Source organism: Diabrotica virgifera, chromosome 9 (genome assembly GCF_917563875.1).
Source record: "Diabrotica virgifera virgifera chromosome 9, PGI_DIABVI_V3a".
Classification (NCBI taxonomy): Eukaryota; Metazoa; Arthropoda; class Insecta; order Coleoptera; family Chrysomelidae; genus Diabrotica; species Diabrotica virgifera.
The window spans coordinates 15,324,489-15,344,572 of NC_065451.1; the positions used below are offsets into that span (position 1 = coordinate 15,324,489).

General features: G+C 33.8%; 1 protein-coding gene across 5 annotated transcripts in view; it reads left to right on the plus strand.

The window, feature by feature from the left end:
• Positions 1–20,084, plus strand: part of LOC126892198 (protein mono-ADP-ribosyltransferase PARP4) — a 400,117-nt gene that overhangs the window by 217,425 nt on the left and 162,608 nt on the right. The window lies entirely within an intron of this gene.

Genomic DNA, 20,084 nt, shown 5'->3' on the forward strand with positions numbered 1-20,084 from the left:
GATTTAAAAAAGGAATGAACATGTTTTCACACAAAATCTCTGCTGGTTTTTTTTTGTTAATCAGGGTTCCTGATTTGATTGTTTTTCCGTTTTGTACCTATTGTGGGATTTTGTGTCGTGGGTGATGATTTCGGCAGTTTGAGATTTGTGGGTCCAGTTCTCCAGGGTCGTTTTCACGCTACGTCTTATTGTACGTGTTGTGTGTCATACAAAACACACGTTTTGTCTAGTGCAGCGGTTCTCAATCTTTTTGTGTCATGTACATACCACCAAATACTTTTTATTATTTTTGGTACCACGTAACTGAAATACATATCTAACTAGGTGATCTAATTAACTATAATAGTGGTGCTGATTTTGGCTGTTTTTGCGTTTTGTGTACCACCTCAAAAAATGAAATGTACCACCAGTGGTACGTGTACCACAGATTGAGAACCGCTGGTCTAGTGTATAATGTGGCGTGTAAACAGCAAAACGTACGTCTTGTCGAATCGAAATATATAGGATTAATTTGTCCTATCACACAAAACGTACAATAAGACGTAGCGTGAAAACAGCAAAAACGTACGTCTTGTCGAATCGAAAAAATTAAATCTGCTTATTGACAAAACGTACGTTTTGTCGTGCGTTTTGTATGACACACAAAACGTACAATAAGACGTAGCGTGAAAACGACCCTATTATGTGAGAGGGCAAGTATCATTGTGCAATGATATTGGAAAACAACAAAGTAGATTACATATTGATAATGAGTCCTTGGATTATTATTCTTTTTTTTTCTCTCAGCTTGATAAAAGAGAAGTAGAAACAAAGATATCAAATAGTAAAACAGAGCAAAGAAAGCAAAATATTTTAATTTAGATGAATGTATGTAATAGTACTTTGGCGTTTATTAAATGAAGAATTTGACAGAAAACGGAGTGAGTTGACTTGTTTTAAACCAGATGATATTCCTGGGGAGGTATGGAGAGTATTAGGAGAGACAGGAGACAGGAACAAGTTCAACAAATGTCAGACGAATGATGAAGCAGTACTATATTGTTTATAAAAACAAGGGAGATATACAAAAAGTACAAACTACCTACAGGGTCATAAACTACTTAGTCACACCATGAAAGTATCTTTTTCTTGTAGTGCCTATCCATTTCGGATGTTGGCGACCATCCTGGCAATCTGTAGGTACTTTTGGACCTGACCGAAGACTGTTTTTATTGTGGTTAACAGCTCTTTTTCTGTTTGCATTCTCAATGAACAAAACAGAAAATATGAAAATGAAAATATGAGAGAGAGTAAGTATTGGTAGATACATAAGAAACGGAAATATCCGATAATCAGTTTGGCTTTATGCAAAGCAGATCAACAAAAGGAGAAATTTTCATTATATTATAAAGTATGTATGTACTTGATGGAAAAATACAGGACTAAAGAAAGAAGTTAGAAGAAGTCGTAGTAGCGAAGAAAGAGGTTAGAGCTTCTGCTGAATTTTTACTTCTGCGGTGAAACAAATTTATGATCACATAGAGATGGCTACTACATATTATAACACTAAAATTATTAGGTTTTCATTGAAGTAGATTAAAAAATAAATCACCTTAAAATAAACTTCACAAATTCTATTTCGTATTTAAGTTATACCTTATAATCTAAATTATACATATCTTGGTAAGACCATGAAAATACTTCACTTGATGGATTTATCACTCTGCGTAATTCTTTTACAGACTTTAAGAACCAATTTCTTTTGTTTATACTTCGTATAACTAACTCATACAGACATTCAATGCACAGAATCGCTGTTGACTTGGAAATTATCTCAAAAATATTTACACTGCCCACAAGCTGTCGTTTCAACATCGGAATCACACGCTCGACAGCGTTTTCTAAATTTTTTCTCTCAAGTGTATTGGGCAAGAAGCCATACCGTGATTTTGGAGACAGAACACCTACGAAAGCTGTCGCAGGAATTTTATGAATCATTTCAAGTGTTGATAATATTAGCAACTTACACTTTAACAGCCAACAAATTATATGGAAAGTTGATGACACTAACGTCGATGATATTTTTCATCATACGAGGATTGGTCAATCAGATTGTGTATATTTGTCTCCAAAAAGTAAAAAATACAGTCATTGACTGTTTAGCATCTCTTAGTTACATTCTGTAAGAAATAAAGGATTTAAGAATACCGAAACAATAACTCAGATTAGCACTTTCCAATTTTTATTTTTAAATTAAATCTTTCCACAAATTTGCTGACATGAAACCTTGGCCATTCAGAACGTTCGTCTTCTTTTAATAAAGGTGCATGTATTCTAGTGAGGTTCAGGTAGTGAGGATCAGTTGACGTTAGCCAATCGATTTCCTAAGATTGGCCAACGAGGATACACGTCTGCGTCCAGGGCTTCTTTTGCCCTCATTCTTGCTTTTGCATTGTAGAATCAACTGTAGAAGTCGGTATTTACTATTACGCTTAATGTGGCCGAAGTAATCCAATTCTCTATTCTTTAAGATGTTAATATTCTTTGTCTTTTCTTAGCCTCTGGTTGGAGAACAGTTATGTTCGTTGTGTGGTGTATATATGAGACCCTTAACATACGCCGATAGCACCACATTTCAAATGTCTCTAATCGGTTATGGGATCTTCTATAGAACTCCAGGTTTCTACTCCTTAGAGGAGGACACTAAAGACGTAACATCTAAGAGTTTTTATGCGTATATTGATACTTAAACATCAGTTGCAGAGAATCTGTCTTCGACTGTTAAAAGAACTTCTGGCTTTAATACGAGTTTTTATTTGGTAGCTATGACCCCATGATAATGAAAATAAATACACCAAGAGAAATGGGAATATCACTGGGAGGCACGGAATTAGAAACGGTAGAGAAAGGACATCGCACACATCTTATGGAAAATATAATGTCACTCAAATTCAATAAAATTTATACGAATAGATTCGTTTTAAATTAACGGTCAAATCTTATCATTGCGCCAACTCTTAATTATGATTAATTACGGCGCAAATTGCAATTAAAGTTTATCGAAATCACATTTTTGGAGTCAGTAAAAGTGTCAGTTACAATCACCATTGCTCTGGGTGCTATTCAAAAGAGCTTAAACCCCGCTGGGCCTAAGCGGATTAGTGAAACTAATCCGCTGATTTATGGAGTACCGACAATTTGGGTAGTTTAAAATATTTTTTCTCTCTCTAACTTATGTACGTACCCATTTGATTTCAGATTTATTTATATCAATTTCTGCTCTTATTATTGAAAATATAGAGTTGGCGCAATGATAAGATTTGACCGTTAATTTAAAACGAATCTATTCGTATAAATTTTATTGAATTTGAGTGACATTATATTTTCCATAAGATGTGTGCGATGTCCTTTAACTACTTGGGCAGTATTTTGAACAACAAAAGAGGGACGGAGGATGACATAAAACGGAGAATAGGAATAGCTCAAAACGCATTCAATATGCTAAGGAAAATGTGGTCTTCACGTCAGATGACAAGTAAAACCAAGATAAGATTATTCAACAGCAACGTGAAGACTGTGTTATTATACGGAGCAGAAACTTGGAAAGTAGACCAGGGCTCATCTGTAAAAATATTAGCACATTTGGACGTTGAGAGGTGACTCAAATTTTTTTGCAGAAATTACTTGAAAATAAATCAAATAATAATATTTGAGTTATCCTCCCTCTCAAAAAGGTTCGGAACATTGTTTAAATAATCAAAATGTCAAAAAATGAAGGAAAAATTCGATTTTTTCTTCGTTTTTTGATTATAACTTATAAAGTATTAATTTCCGAGAAATATTGTACTGACATAAAAGTTGCGTAATTAAATTTCCTATAACATAAAATTGGTTAAGAATTTAAAAAATAGTCACCCTTGTTGCAAAATAGCAGTAATTGCGAAAAAAACATACAAAAACAAGTATTCGCATTTTACGTTTTTCAACCATTTGTGCTACACTTAGGACCTTCATATTTCACCAAGAGAAACTTTATGATACCGTAAAATAATACTGTAAATTTCATTAAGATCGGTTCAATAGATTTTGCAAAATAAATTTTGCAATCTAGCTTTCGCAAAAAAAATTCATTTTTTCAAAATGTTACAGGACTGAGAAAATAAAGCGATAACAAGTTAAAAATTTTTTGCATATAGAAGTGTACTGTACCTTTCATTTTCAATTTTGAAAAATTAAAATCGATTAACTACCACGGCGCCAGGAATTTTTTTAAATAAACATTCATTATTGGTGCTGCGCGCAGGACAGCGGATAGTTTGCTATTATTGGGCATTCCAATGACCTTTGATAATGATTGATACATTTTAATTTTTATTATATTTCGGTATAAATAAATAAATTTGTTTATTGCAAAATAAACACACATACTCTATCCTTTGAAATAACACTTTTATTAGCAAAAACTTTATTGTTTATATATTTTAACTTAGAGAATAAAAGTTTATTATTTTTAAACATATGCAATTGTTTAAACAATATTTCACAAACAATAATAAAATTATTTTGATTTTTGTGGAATTAAAATATTAAAATACAACAAAATATAGAGTAAGAAAATAATATATTAGAATAAATATTAGAAGAAATTTTGGTGGGAATCAACTTGTGTTAATCGAACACCGCTGTCCTGCGCGTAGCACCAAAAATTGATGTTTATTTAAAAAATTTCCTGACGCCGTAGTAATTAACCGATTTTAATTTTGCAAATTGCAAATAAAAGGTACAGTATCTATAAGCAAAAAAAATTCAACTTGCTATCTGCTTTATTTTCAGTTCTGTAACATTTTGAAAAATTGAATTTTTTTTGCGAAAGCTGGATTGCAAAATTTATTTTGCAAAATTTATTGAACCGATGTTCATGAAATTTACAGTATTATTTAACGGTATCATAAAGTTTTTCTGGGTGAAATATGAAGGTCCTAAGTGTAGCACAAATGGTTGAAAAAAGTAAAATGCGAATACTTGTTTTTGTATTGTTTTTTTCGCAATTATTGCTATTTTGCAACAAGGGTGACTATTTTTAAAAAATTTTACCAATTCTATATTGTAGGAAATTTAATTACGCAACTTTTATGTCAGTAAAACTTTTCTCGGAAATGAATACTTTTACAGTTATATTCAAAAAACGAAAAAAAAAAATCGAATTTTTCCTTAATTTTTTGACATTTTGATTATTTAAACAATGTTCCGGACCTTTTTGAGAGGGAGGATAACTCAAATATTATTATTTGATTTATTTTCAAGCAATTTCTGCAAAAAAATTTGAGTCACCTCTCAACGTCCATCTCAAAACAGATGCGCCCTGGACTAAAGTGTCAAGAAAATGTATCGGACAGATGCAAGTAATTGATGGATTCGACCGATTTTTTTTACTTGTTTATTGTTAGACAGATGCAAGTGTTTATAAATAAATGCCTTAGGAAGATTCTTAACATTTACTGGCCAAACCGCATATCAAACCAAGAATTATGGACAAGAACTAACCACGTACCTATATCTAAAACAATATGCAAAAGGAAATGGAGTTGGATGGGGCACACACTAAGAAGACCTGCTACAGACATAGCGAGGCAAGCCCTAGAATACACACCACATGGCAAGAGAAGACCAGGTAGACCCGTAGAAACGTGGAAAAGAAGTATGGACAAAGAAATTAATGCTATTGGGAAAACCTGGGCAGAAATAAAGATTAGTGCAAATGATAGGACAGAATGGAGGCAGACAGTTGACGCCCCAGATTATGATAATATCATAATCATTTTAAAAATAGTTAGTCTAATTGTAAACGTGTATTACCAAAGGTTGTGTCGTTTATTTGTTAACAATTATATCTCTGTAAGTAGATATGCATATCGAAATAAATACAGATTTGAAGTTTCGCAGTCCATACAGGTTAAAGGTTCAGATTTTTTAAGATACTCAACTGATTTTTTTTAATTCTAAAAGCGGCCTACTGCGAATCCAAAAACACGGTAAAATATCGATATTTTGCTTTGCATTACAGATATCGGAAAAAGTTATTTGAACAAGTTGTTCCAAATATTATTCTAACCCCACATACCAAATTTCATCACAAAATTCCCACTTTTAGTTTTTTCATTATTTGTAGTCAGTATCCTAAAATTTAAGCGGAGGCTGCTGGCCGATCAGCCGCCCTTGCTGAATCTCCGGGCAGCGTGTGCGTTAAGCGATAATGTAGCACTAAGGAGACCGGGTCTCCTTAAACGTTGCTGGGCTGCGCGGAGCATTAGCAAGTGAGACTTTCCGGCCAGCAGCCTCCGCTCCATTTTTAGGATCCTGACTACAAATAATGAAAAAACTAAAAGTGCGAATTTTGTGATGAAATTTGGTATGTATATTTTGGTATTCGATATCTCTAACGCGAAGCAAAATAGCAAAGTAAACAAAACAGTGTAGCATGTGTAATAAAAAATTTATGGGGAAGCTAAGCCTCCCTTGCCTCCTCTGACCAGCCGCCACTGAATATCTGGAAGATAAATAAACGTACCAGTTTTCGTTTTTCTAAATTAATAGTTTTGTTTTTAATTTTTTTAAATTCAAAAAAGAAACATTTTCTGGTTTCTGGGCACCTTGTATAATACATACTTTTAATTTCCGTTTTTGAATAAACGGTAACAAATTTATAATATTGGACGAAGTAAGTAAGTAAGCTGTGACCCCAGTTATCCTTCATTGGATCGAGCCTATATTTTGAACAGTCAGGAAAATGTGATGTAGGTCTTCTGTTTTGTTATAAGCCTCACACCAGTGGCGGCTGGTCAGGGTCGGCAGTGCCGACCCACACATTTATGGACACATTATAGATTTTTTTAAATATTTAATTTAATCAGAGTTGATGATATTCGTTTCTGTGAAATAAAAAAATGTCTGTGAGATAATACAGACTAAATTTTATTCATTGTTTTTAAAAGAATTCGATCGATCCGATACGTTAAGTGATCCCTGTGCGCTGTGCGTAATATACTTTTCAAATTAATGATCCTATAGCCATGCACCCGATTGAGATAGGCCCGCTTCGGCAAGCCGTCCCCAGATTGACGATTTGCTTGTAATAAGAACCTGTGGAATATTAGCCGATAGGCAACCAATTATACATTCCCCGTATTCATTTGAATGGCAAGTCCGGCAAATACCAATCTTCCGATCGGTGATCTGCAAACGCCAGCAATGCACGTACCTAGCCACGTACCTTGCTAGCGCGGCCGGGATGAAACTATGAAATAAGTAGTTTTACGTCGTTTAAATATTGATATTGTAGTTTTTTTAAGTTGCCAGGAATTACCATTTAGGGGACAGGATGAATCGGAGCATACGTTAAATCAAGTTAATTATAGAAAACAAATAAAGTTGTTTAACAAATACGATCTGGAATTTTCTAATTTACTTTCTGTCTCGAAGAGATTTAGCGGCGTACCTAAAACAGCACAGAAGGAAAGAATCAATTAGTAGTTACATTTTGATCCTTTTCGGTAGAAGTAGACGAAACTACTGATATCGGTAACATAATATCATTCACAATAATTATCAATTGTTCTTCGATACGCGTTACGTCTAATATTTATGCGAGGTTTTTAGGTTTTCAGACGTGAGTAAAAGCCATAAGACAGAATATATTTTTGGTGTTTTAAAGGACAGATTAAAATTTTTTTATATCAAAAATAAATTGGCAAGGCAAACTTATGACGGCGCTATTGGTAAGGCAAACTTATGACAGCGCTGTCTTGATGTCCGGTGAATTGTATGGTCTCCAGGCAAAAGTTAAAACTATTGCGCCCCCGCTTTATTTACTCACTGTCATAAGTCATTTACCTCTTTGACGATTCAAAATTTAAAAGTTACGCCAAAGAATTTTCAAAATGTCTATTAGACAAGTTCATTAAAAATTATCCATCATTCTTTATTCAAATAAAATAAGAAAATGAAATTTTATATGCTGATCCAAATATTTTCGGAAGGTGGGATAAGTTACAAAATATGTATAATTTTATATACTGCAATTCATTAGGTACAACAAACTGTTCCCGAAATTAATAAATTATTGTTCTCAAATGTGGGCAAATTCTGTCTCAAATGAACGGGATTTCTCTTGTCTCAAAAGAGTCAAAACGTATTGTCGAAACACCATGAAACAAAAGACAATGTCAAGCTTGTCTCAAATGTCAATAGAAAAAACTTTTAAAATCTCTCCAAACCAATAATAAATTTTACAATGACGGTATAACCCATTTTGCTACTTCGAAACAACATGTACTAGAGTTAATTTATAAACAGGTTTAGGTTGTAAATTTATAGGAGAAAACAAAAAAAAAACAAAAAAAAATAAAAATAAACACAAACCTATGAAATTGAAGTCTTTTAATTAGATGGCATACCTATCTGAGGAGACAAAACCTTGCCGACCCTGTCCTTAAAGCCAGGAGCCGCCACTGCCTCACACAGATTGCTCTGTATTTCATATCATGAACTGTTAATGTTTTTGGTTTTAAAACAATACCTAATTGGGTTGCATAAATATTAAAATAACTTTTAATGTATTGTAATTGTATAAATACTCGTTTTTTTGTTTATGAATACAAAACCGTACGGAGATAAAAACCCACGTGGAGAGCAGACTGCAACTCTGTTAACCGATATCCCCGTTTTAATTCTTGCATATAATAGGCTAAGAGCCGGATAGGAAAAAGATAGGAAATATTTGCTAATTATTTTAGGCACCGTAACTTAAATAGTAGAACCTAACAGAAAAAGTGTGAGGATTATGCCGTCAATTTATTTTCAGTGGTCGACGGTGAAAAATCGTAACTTTTCACTTATGGAGTGAATAAATAAATTAAAGGGTACCCCCGTTAAAATAGTCAAAATACCTCCACTCCCAGAATTCTATTTCTTACATTCTTTCCAATATTTTTTTTCAATATAATTTTTTTGTGTCCATCAAATGAACATTCGATGTTTTTGAAGTTATACTTCTTTACCGGCGATAGAGGGTGATTTTTTTATATGTTAAAACCTATCAGCCCGGCGCATGCGCATTATAACTTTGTTCTGATTGGATGTTCAAATGACATGTCAAAAATTATCCGATATGGCAGCTGTGGTTTGGAGGTAAAGGTAAAGGTAAACAAATGTATAATATATTAGTTTTATTGTTGTGAGGACAGAAACAAAAAAGTTTATAATATTGTAGTGACTTTTAAATAGTTTTTAAAAGCAACAGGTACGTAATAATTGTTAATGTATCATGGGTATAAACCTACCTATTTGATCTGCCAAAATACATAGTATGTAATACTTTTATTTATATAATTTGATTACCATCAAAATTTCTATCAATATTCACCTAATATATTGTTTTTTTTACTCTATGTTTTGTTGTATTTTTTCAATTCTAAATCATTTCAATTCAAAATTAAAATAATTTGATCAATTTTCAAAATATCAAAATATCACAAGTTTAATCCGTTTAGTTAGTCGATCTTCGTAAATAATGACACATAGTGTCCGTGGCTAAGCGGAGAAGGCGAATGAATTTCAATACCAACCGCTCTTATCAGCGCTGGTTCGAGTCCCAATAGAAACTTTCTTTTTTGTTTTTTTTTAATACATTTTATGATTGTAAGTATATTTATTATATAATTGTATTTTCAGAAAATACGTATTTAATTAAAAAAAATTTCGACAATTAATGTTCAGACATCATTTGTGGCTTGTTTAATGTGTTTGTGTGTGTTTTATTCTTTTATTATTTTAATTTTTGGCACTGTTCTAATAAAAATGTTTGAGAAGTAGTAAGTATAAATTAGTTTAATATTTAAACAAAATATAAATAAAAAGTATATTAATTTCGTTTAAATCATATAATAGAAGTATAACTTCTTACGTGCGTACAAAATACACACATTCTTTTTTTTTCTATTCGGAATAAGATATTCTTAGATTGAAAAAAAAATATTAGGATGACTGGTAAATGAACTCGGATTGCCTGATCAAGTTTAACATCATAACCACTAGTAATTTCGGCGATAATGATTAAGTGGATTATTTTAATTTTGGAGCGTTTTGCCTAAACGGTTTAACCGATTTGACAAACCTTTTTTTTTTTTTTTTTTTTTCATATGAAATGGTGTTGATTATAATTATGAGGTCTATAACTTAAAAATTCGAATTATCCCAGATATGTGGTATATACCAGGGGTCACCAATTAGTTTCCCTGAGGGTCCGTTTCGAAAACTTATGACACTTCCGGGGTCCGGATTTAATGCTACCTGTGTATGGTTGTTCTGATTCGGTTTCTTTGCGGATTCTTGTTAAAAAATATCCCCTATAAACAAATCAGAAGGGTGCTGGGCGAAATTTTAGGGCAGAAATTATTGTTTAACAATTTTTTTTAAGAAATTTAAAACGTCACCTTTTCTGCCCCCGAAAATATGTTTTTAGCATTTTTGGGTCATCTTAAACAAAAAAGATTTTCCCAAAATTAAAAGATTTCGGGTTTTAAGCGATTTAAATTTTTTTTTTATATCTAGCTAATGCCTCGACATCTAATGGCCATTGGCATGGTGATGTTACTGTATGGATTTTTCCAATTAGGAACCTAGTGTAATGTGTAGTGTGTGTGTTGAGTAAGTGTCTTGTTACTTTGCAAAGTCGACGTCATTGTCTTTGCAAAGAGACGCTAATTGTATCCGAACGTCTGCGGTCCCTCCGATGTAAAATTTGAAAAATGCGAAAATAAGCATTTTTGAAGCTTGAAAACTTATGTTTAAATAATTATTTTTCCGGTTGTCAAACCGGAGTGCCTAACCGGAGTTTAGGTAGTGCCTAAATTGATAAACATTCAATTTCAAGACGAGTAATTATTTAGACCGTTATTTTTAATTAAAAATCCAGGAGGAAAATAAACTTCCTGTAGCTGGCTGTATACCGTAGGGAGAGTCCTGTGTTGCCCTGGGTAACATCCAGGTTTATCTATACCATCCAATGAATTTTATATAAATATGTAAAACATCCTTATTATTTACATTTAAAGGGTTTTTACCCGATACATTTTGGTGGCTCAGGCATGCAAATTTTGTAAGTATGACCTCTTGTTCTTGAAAACCTCTGTCAATTTTAACTTTTATCTCATTTAATTAGGTTATACTTAATTTTAGGGCTTTTAAACACTGATGATGGATTCCTTAATCCGAAAACGTTTTGTATTGTGACCCTTATTTAGGGTATTTTAATATATACCTTTTACAAGAAACTTGGTTTTTTTTTTTATTTTTTTTTTATTTTTAATTGTTAATTATGCGCGATAATTCGCGCGAAATAAGCCCCGATTACTCATTAGAATCTTGAAATTGAATGAAAGTACTTGACCACCTGAAAACTAAATAATTTTCAATGAGTTTTCAAGTATGTATCGAAAATGCTTATTTTCGCATTTTTCAGATTTTAATGGCTGATAACTCGAAAACTATCAACTTTTCAGAAATATGACAACAGACATTTTTTGTTTATAATTACCCAAAAAAGGCAGAAAGGTAATTTTTAATTTGTTTAAAAAATTATTTCGCCCGGCACCCTTCTGATTTGTTTAAAGGGGATATATTTGAACAGGAATCCGCAAAAAAAACGAATCGGAAAAATTTGATTTTGGACACAAGTAATCTTTTAAAAGTTAAGAATTTATATTGTGAACGTTAAGGACCCTTTCTTTAAATCCAGTTATTGAAACTGAGAAATTTAAAATAAATAATCATAGTACAAAATGGTAAGTTTAAATGTTTGTTGCAAACTTACTAAATCTGAAAACTACATATTTCAGTTAAATGAACAGCTGAAAAGCTCACTTAAATCTATTAGTAGAGAGGAAATGAATATAAAAAACACACGTGACAATTTTATATAGCAGTTTACTTAAATTCAAAATTAATGATTATAATAAGTATGTATAACAATAAGGGGAAAACTCTTTATAAAATTAAATTATCAGTGAGAAAAATGACATTTTTATTATGTACGACCTGTCTGAAGTTTTGAGTGAGTTTAGTTCAACTGATTCTTATTAGGGAGTTAAGATATTCATCTGCTAGCTGAGATCTGTACCGATTTTTAATAAAGTTCATTCTTGATAAAGCGGCTTCGCACACATAAGTTGAGCCAAACGTAGTACACAATTTCATGGCCAAACATTTTCAAAATTGCCAAACACTATATTCTGAATTCAATCGTGGTCCGCACAAAACTAGCCCACGGTCCGGATGCGAACCGCGGTCCGCCAATTGGTGACCCCTGGTATATATAGCATTAGACGCGCCTGGAAGTCTCCGACAAACGCCGAAGTTATTGGCGCAATTTGTAGTTGGAAATTTTGAGTAATTATCGAAGAACCAAAATATTCTAAGTTCATTTTTTCGGCTATACTGGGCTGTGTACCTATGTCTAATCCTGACCACTTAGGCACCGTTTGAAAGATGGACTCAAGTGCTACTAATTTGGTGTATTTACAGTTTTTCTATCTCTCTTTGAACCTGAGATATATTTACCTAACAAACTGTTACTGTTGTACGTACTTACCCGGTCGCATAGCTGGCTTATGGGTGGTCAAGTCACAAGCTACACAGGTTCTGAATCTACTTTTGAAACGAAGAAAAAAAATTCAGATCGTTGTACTTTTCCACACACATCACACAGCCAAATTTGTCCACTGTCGGACATAGGACTCCTCAAGATGGATCCTTCTCTGTTCTGCGCAGCTGCAATTCATTTTGTCGGTCCATCTGGTAGGTGGTCTTCCACGACTTCGCTTGTCTGCCCTTGGCCCCCACTCTAAAATCTTCTTTGTCCATCTGTTGTCTCTGTCTTGCGACGTGTTGTGACCATTTCCACTTTAACTTCGTAATGCGTTTTATGATGTTTTCCACTCCATTTCTTCGCCGTAACTCATCATTTCGTATTCTCTCTCTCAAAGTTATTCCAAGCATGGATCTTTCCATTATTCGTTGTGCTACTTGTAATTTTCTTATTGATGCTTTAGTCAATGTAAGTGTTTCAGCTCCATAAGTGAGCACCGGTAGTGCGCATTGGTTAAATGCTTCTTTTTAGCTTTATTGGGATGTTTTCCTTGAACATGTCTCTTAGTTTGCCATACGCTGCCCATCCTAAAGCTATTCTTCTAGATAATTCTCTTCTAGTTTGGTCCGCCAGGTACAAAACTGGTCATCATTTTAGTTTTTCTAAAGTTTATTTCCAACCCTACTTTTTGGGAAACTAGTTTTAGTTCTTGTAGCATTTCGTGGGCTTCCTTTAAGTCGTCGGTTATTAGAACTATGTCACATGCAAATCGTAGGTGGTTCAGCCTTTCGCCATCGACATTCACACCTCTGTTTACCCATTCTAACATCTGAAATGCAAACTGCAATTCCGCACACATAGACACACAGATATCCACAAACATTTCCCCTTTTTAAATAGAAACTTCGGTAAATAGAGTTCGGTAACTTTTGAATGGTATAACCGATTTTAAAAATTAGACCTGGTTGGAAAGGTATTGACCAATACTATCAGAAGTCGCAGAGATCGGAATTCAATTTTCGAAATTTTTGGAAGTTTTGGGGACGAGTCCGAAAAACAGACTCCAAATAGGGAGGCCGTTATACCCACACCCTAGGACGGACCAAAATGGATGGTTGATTTGCAATTGACGGGTCTTTTCTAAACTTTAAGATTGAATTTGGCCCATTTTTAAATTCGGTGATTGACACAATTAACCTCTCTTACCTATATACATACAATAGTGCACACAAAAAAGTTACAGCCCTTTGAAATTACAAAATGAAAATCAATTTTTTTTCATATATCAAAAACTCTTAGAGATTTTTTATTGAAAATGGACATGTGGCATTCTTATGGCAGCAGCATCTTAAATAAAAATTAAAGTAAAATTTGTGTACCCCATAAAAATTTTATGGGGGTTTTCTTCCCTTAAGCCCCCCAAACTTTTGTGTACGTTCCAATTTAATTATTATTGTGGCACCATTAGTTAAACATCCTATTTTTAAAACATTTTTGCCTCTTAGGACTTTTTCGATAAGCCAGTGTTTATCGAGATATTTTGAATATTTATCGAATCGAATATATTTAGGTATATTTAGGTATATTTTTAGGTATATTTTGAAAAAGAAGCCACGTCTCGATAAAAGGTGACTTATCAAAAAAAGACTGAGAGGCAAAAAAGTTTTAAAAACACTGTGTTTAACTAATGGTACCACAATAATAGTTTGATTGGAACGTACACAAACATTTGGGGGGTTTAAAGGAACAAAACTCCCATAAAAATTGTATGTAGATGTATTAAAAAAGAAGCCTCATCTCGATAAAAACTCGCTTATCGAAAAAATACTGAGAGTCAAAAAAGTTTTAAAAACGTTGTGTTTACCTAATGGTGCCACAATAATGAATTAATTGGAACGTACACAAAAGTTTGGGGGTGTTTAAGGGATCAAAACCCCTATATAATTTTTATGGGGTGGACAAATCTCACTATAATTTTGTTTTAAGATGATCCTGCCATAAGAATGATACAATGTCCATGTCCATGACTCCAGAATGTGTGGTATAATTTATGACCAATCTTTTCGGGACACCCTGTATAACACATACAATGCATGTAATGTGCACCACTAGCGAGAACTTCCAATCTGTGATTGGCAAATTTGCCTTTACAGCTCTTAGACTATATTTCGTTATTTTTAAAAGCCGAAACATCTGCGCGCCATTACTCGCACTAAAACAAAGCGTTTCGTTGTGGAGCAGACACTCACGGCTGGTATAAACTGTGAAACAGTTTTTTTCTCTTATTGCATTGCACAAACTATCATGGAGCCGGTGATATATATAGGCTGTATTAATTATATGCTCAGAGCTGTTAGAATAATGACAGCAATCACATTATATTACGTTTTTTTTGCGTAACTACTCGATGAAAAACTCATGCTATGCAATTTCCGTCATTTCAGTTTGATTAATGCAAAAAATAATTCGTGTTTTTATGTTGGGAAATAATGGGAAAATAATACGAGGACTTCCAAAGAATACAAGAAAAAAATGTTCATATCTCGTGCATTTACTATCTTGTTACAGATAGATAGATTCATGGAGGTGGATATTTGCATATTACACTGCGACATTTCGAGATCTATTGTGGTCCTCTAACTCTAGTCCTAGATTACATTCTGTAGCTTGACCCCTTTTGAAAGGTCTAATAACTTCAAGACTAAAACCCACTAGTAGTTTGTATATGTGAAGACTCTACCTATGTACTGGGCCTGAAGATGAAGCATATATTGTAAGCTTCGAAGCCGGTTGCCCCATGATTGTATAACAACTATTAAAAAACATACAAACTCTAAGATTGCGAGTATTGACTCATTTCCTATATCCAGTAGGATTAAATAAATTTTAATAGTACCTACGAAATGCGGAGTTTTAGGGGTCTACATCCAAAAGACTAATTATCTCTGTGTCGGTGGAGAACCTTCTTGTTATCCTGCGGATGAGCGGTCAATCCATCTTCTCATTCTCAGGTATTTCAGCCACAATTCCTGGCGTCTTCATACTGATTGTTTGCCCTGTACTTTACCTTCCAATATGATTTGAAGTACAGTAAAACCTGCCACTTCCGGATCAATGTGGCGACAGACCGATCCGGATATGAAAAAATCCGGATATCAAGACGATTTCTTTTAGAGTCTCTGTAACGTTTTCTCCTTCATCCATTCCAGCAATCAACACCGTCTATAACTTTTGTCGATAGACACGTTTTATAGATTCTACAACACCTTGATCCATAGGCTGACAGAGAGATGTCACATTTGGGGGCAAAAATAGACACTTAATTTCTATATTTTTTAGTTCTTTTGGGTCGGGATGAGAGGGTGCGTTGTCCAACAGCAGGACTGCCTTTCTCGGTAGATGCGGACCTTAGAACTGTCCGGATATGGGGAGGTCCGGATGTAGCAGTTTGTACTGTACATAGTTCATATATTTCCCGTCTCAAAACCTAGTGGAGAACCTAGTGATATATTATAAATATATGTATAATAGTAGAATGATAAAACACTGCCAAGACTATAATTGGACACCCCTTGTTGGTATATATCCTTGTTACAGTGTAAGATATTTAGTAAAATAATCTCACATTGGCAAGCCTCTTTTGCTACTTCTCAGGCCTGTCGGTTATAAATTCATCAATGACTATCAAATATCAACGAATTGGACTCCATCGTTTATTCTGATAACATTGTGCAGAATGCCGTAGGCTGTAACTGCCGAGATGCGCGATAGGATTGAAGATCCATAGTCGCTTTATTTAAATATCAACACTTGTTTGAAATTGTAGCAAAACTGCATAATAATATCCTTTGTCGTCTTTTAGTTGCTAATTACTATAAATTTGTTGATACGGATAACTTGCCGTTCATGTATGGTTTAAGAATGTGTCAAATAAACCAAATGATTAATCACCAGTTAATACAAGTGGTATAGATGTCCGTCTGAATTATGTTAATTTTTTCGTTTTTTGCAACATACATCTATCTCTATTTCTAGTAATTTCGCGTTTTTCTGAAGAGAGAATTGACGTAGAAAAGATTTTAAAACGTTCATATGAACAATTAACAATTTTTTTTAAGAAATTTAAAACGTCACCTTTTCTGCCCCCGAAAATATGTTTTTAGCATTTTTGGGTCATCTTAAACAAAAAAGATTTTCCCAAAATTAAAAGATTTCGGGTTTTAAGCGATTTAAATTTTTTTTTTATATCTAGCTAATGCCTCGACATCTAATGGCCATTGGCATGGTGATGTTACTGTATGGATTTTTCCAATTAGGAACCTAGTGTAATGTGTAGTGTGTGTGTTGAGTAAGTGTCTTGTTACTTTGCAAAGTCGACGTCATTGTCTTTGCAAAGAGACGCTAATTGTATCCGAACGTCTGCGGTCCCTCCGATGTAAAATTTGAAAAATGCGAAAATAAGCATTTTTGAAGCTTGAAAACTTATGTTTAAATAATTATTTTTCCGGTTGTCAAACCGGAGTGCCTAACCGGAGTTTAGGTAGTGCCTAAATTGATAAACATTCAATTTCAAGACGAGTAATTATTTAGACCGTTATTTTTAATTAAAAATCCAGGAGGAAAATAAACTTCCTGTAGCTGGCTGTATACCGTAGGGAGAGTCCTGTGTTGCCCTGGGTAACATCCAGGTTTATCTATACCATCCAATGAATTTTATATAAATATGTAAAACATCCTTATTATTTACATTTAAAGGGTTTTTACCCGATACATTTTGGTGGCTCAGGCATGCAAATTTTGTAAGTATGACCTCTTGTTCTTGAAAACCTCTGTCAATTTTAACTTTTATCTCATTTAATTAGGTTATACTTAATTTTAGGGCTTTTAAACACTGATGATGGATTCCTTAATCCGAAAACGTTTTGTATTGTGACCCTTATTTAGGGTATTTTAATATATACCTTTTACAAGAAACTTGGTTTTTTTTTTTATTTTTTTTTTATTTTTAATTGTTAATTATGCGCGATAATTCGCGCGAAATAAGCCCCGATTACTCATTAGAATCTTGAAATTGAATGAAAGTACTTGACCACCTGAAAACTAAATAATTTTCAATGAGTTTTCAAGTATGTATCGAAAATGCTTATTTTCGCATTTTTCAGATTTTAATGGCTGATAACTCGAAAACTATCAACTTTTCAGAAATATGACAACAGACATTTTTTGTTTATAATTACCCAAAAAAGGCAGAAAGGTAATTTTTAATTTGTTTAAAAAATTATTTCGCCCGGCACCCTTCTGATTTGTTTAAAGGGGATATATTTGAACAGGAATCCGCAAAAAAAACGAATCGGAAAAATTTGATTTTGGACACAAGTAATCTTTTAAAAGTTAAGAATTTATATTGTGAACGTTAAGGACCCTTTCTTTAAATCCAGTTATTGAAACTGAGAAATTTAAAATAAATAATCATAGTACAAAATGGTAAGTTTAAATGTTTGTTGCAAACTTACTAAATCTGAAAACTACATATTTCAGTTAAATGAACAGCTGAAAAGCTCACTTAAATCTATTAGTAGAGAGGAAATGAATATAAAAAACACACGTGACAATTTTATATAGCAGTTTACTTAAATTCAAAATTAATGATTATAATAAGTATGTATAACAATAAGGGGAAAACTCTTTATAAAATTAAATTATCAGTGAGAAAAATGACATTTTTATTATGTACGACCTGTCTGAAGTTTTGAGTGAGTTTAGTTCAACTGATTCTTATTAGGGAGTTAAGATATTCATCTGCTAGCTGAGATCTGTACCGATTTTTAATAAAGTTCATTCTTGATAAAGCGGCTTCGCACACATAAGTTGAGCCAAACGTAGTACACAATTTCATGGCCAAACATTTTCAAAATTGCCAAACACTATATTCTGAATTCAATCGTGGTCCGCACAAAACTAGCCCACGGTCCGGATGCGAACCGCGGTCCGCCAATTGGTGACCCCTGGTATATATAGCATTAGACGCGCCTGGAAGTCTCCGACAAACGCCGAAGTTATTGGCGCAATTTGTAGTTGGAAATTTTGAGTAATTATCGAAGAACCAAAATATTCTAAGTTCATTTTTTCGGCTATACTGGGCTGTGTACCTATGTCTAATCCTGACCACTTAGGCACCGTTTGAAAGATGGACTCAAGTGCTACTAATTTGGTGTATTTACAGTTTTTCTATCTCTCTTTGAACCTGAGATATATTTACCTAACAAACTGTTACTGTTGTACGTACTTACCCGGTCGCATAGCTGGCTTATGGGTGGTCAAGTCACAAGCTACACAGGTTCTGAATCTACTTTTGAAACGAAGAAAAAAAATTCAGATCGTTGTACTTTTCCACACACATCACACAGCCAAATTTGTCCACTGTCGGACATAGGACTCCTCAAGATGGATCCTTCTCTGTTCTGCGCAGCTGCAATTCATTTTGTCGGTCCATCTGGTAGGTGGTCTTCCACGACTTCGCTTGTCTGCCCTTGGCCCCCACTCTAAAATCTTCTTTGTCCATCTGTTGTCTCTGTCTTGCGACGTGTTGTGACCATTTCCACTTTAACTTCGTAATGCGTTTTATGATGTTTTCCACTCCATTTCTTCGCCGTAACTCATCATTTCGTATTCTCTCTCTCAAAGTTATTCCAAGCATGGATCTTTCCATTATTCGTTGTGCTACTTGTAATTTTCTTATTGATGCTTTAGTCAATGTAAGTGTTTCAGCTCCATAAGTGAGCACCGGTAGTGCGCATTGGTTAAATGCTTCTTTTTAGCTTTATTGGGATGTTTTCCTTGAACATGTCTCTTAGTTTGCCATACGCTGCCCATCCTAAAGCTATTCTTCTAGATAATTCTCTTCTAGTTTGGTCCGCCAGGTACAAAACTGGTCATCATTTTAGTTTTTCTAAAGTTTATTTCCAACCCTACTTTTTGGGAAACTAGTTTTAGTTCTTGTAGCATTTCGTGGGCTTCCTTTAAGTCGTCGGTTATTAGAACTATGTCACATGCAAATCGTAGGTGGTTCAGCCTTTCGCCATCGACATTCACACCTCTGTTTACCCATTCTAACATCTGAAATGCAAACTGCAATTCCGCACACATAGACACACAGATATCCACAAACATTTCCCCTTTTTAAATAGAAACTTCGGTAAATAGAGTTCGGTAACTTTTGAATGGTATAACCGATTTTAAAAATTAGACCTGGTTGGAAAGGTATTGACCAATACTATCAGAAGTCGCAGAGATCGGAATTCAATTTTCGAAATTTTTGGAAGTTTTGGGGACGAGTCCGAAAAACAGACTCCAAATAGGGAGGCCGTTATACCCACACCCTAGGACGGACCAAAATGGATGGTTGATTTGCAATTGACGGGTCTTTTCTAAACTTTAAGATTGAATTTGGCCCATTTTTAAA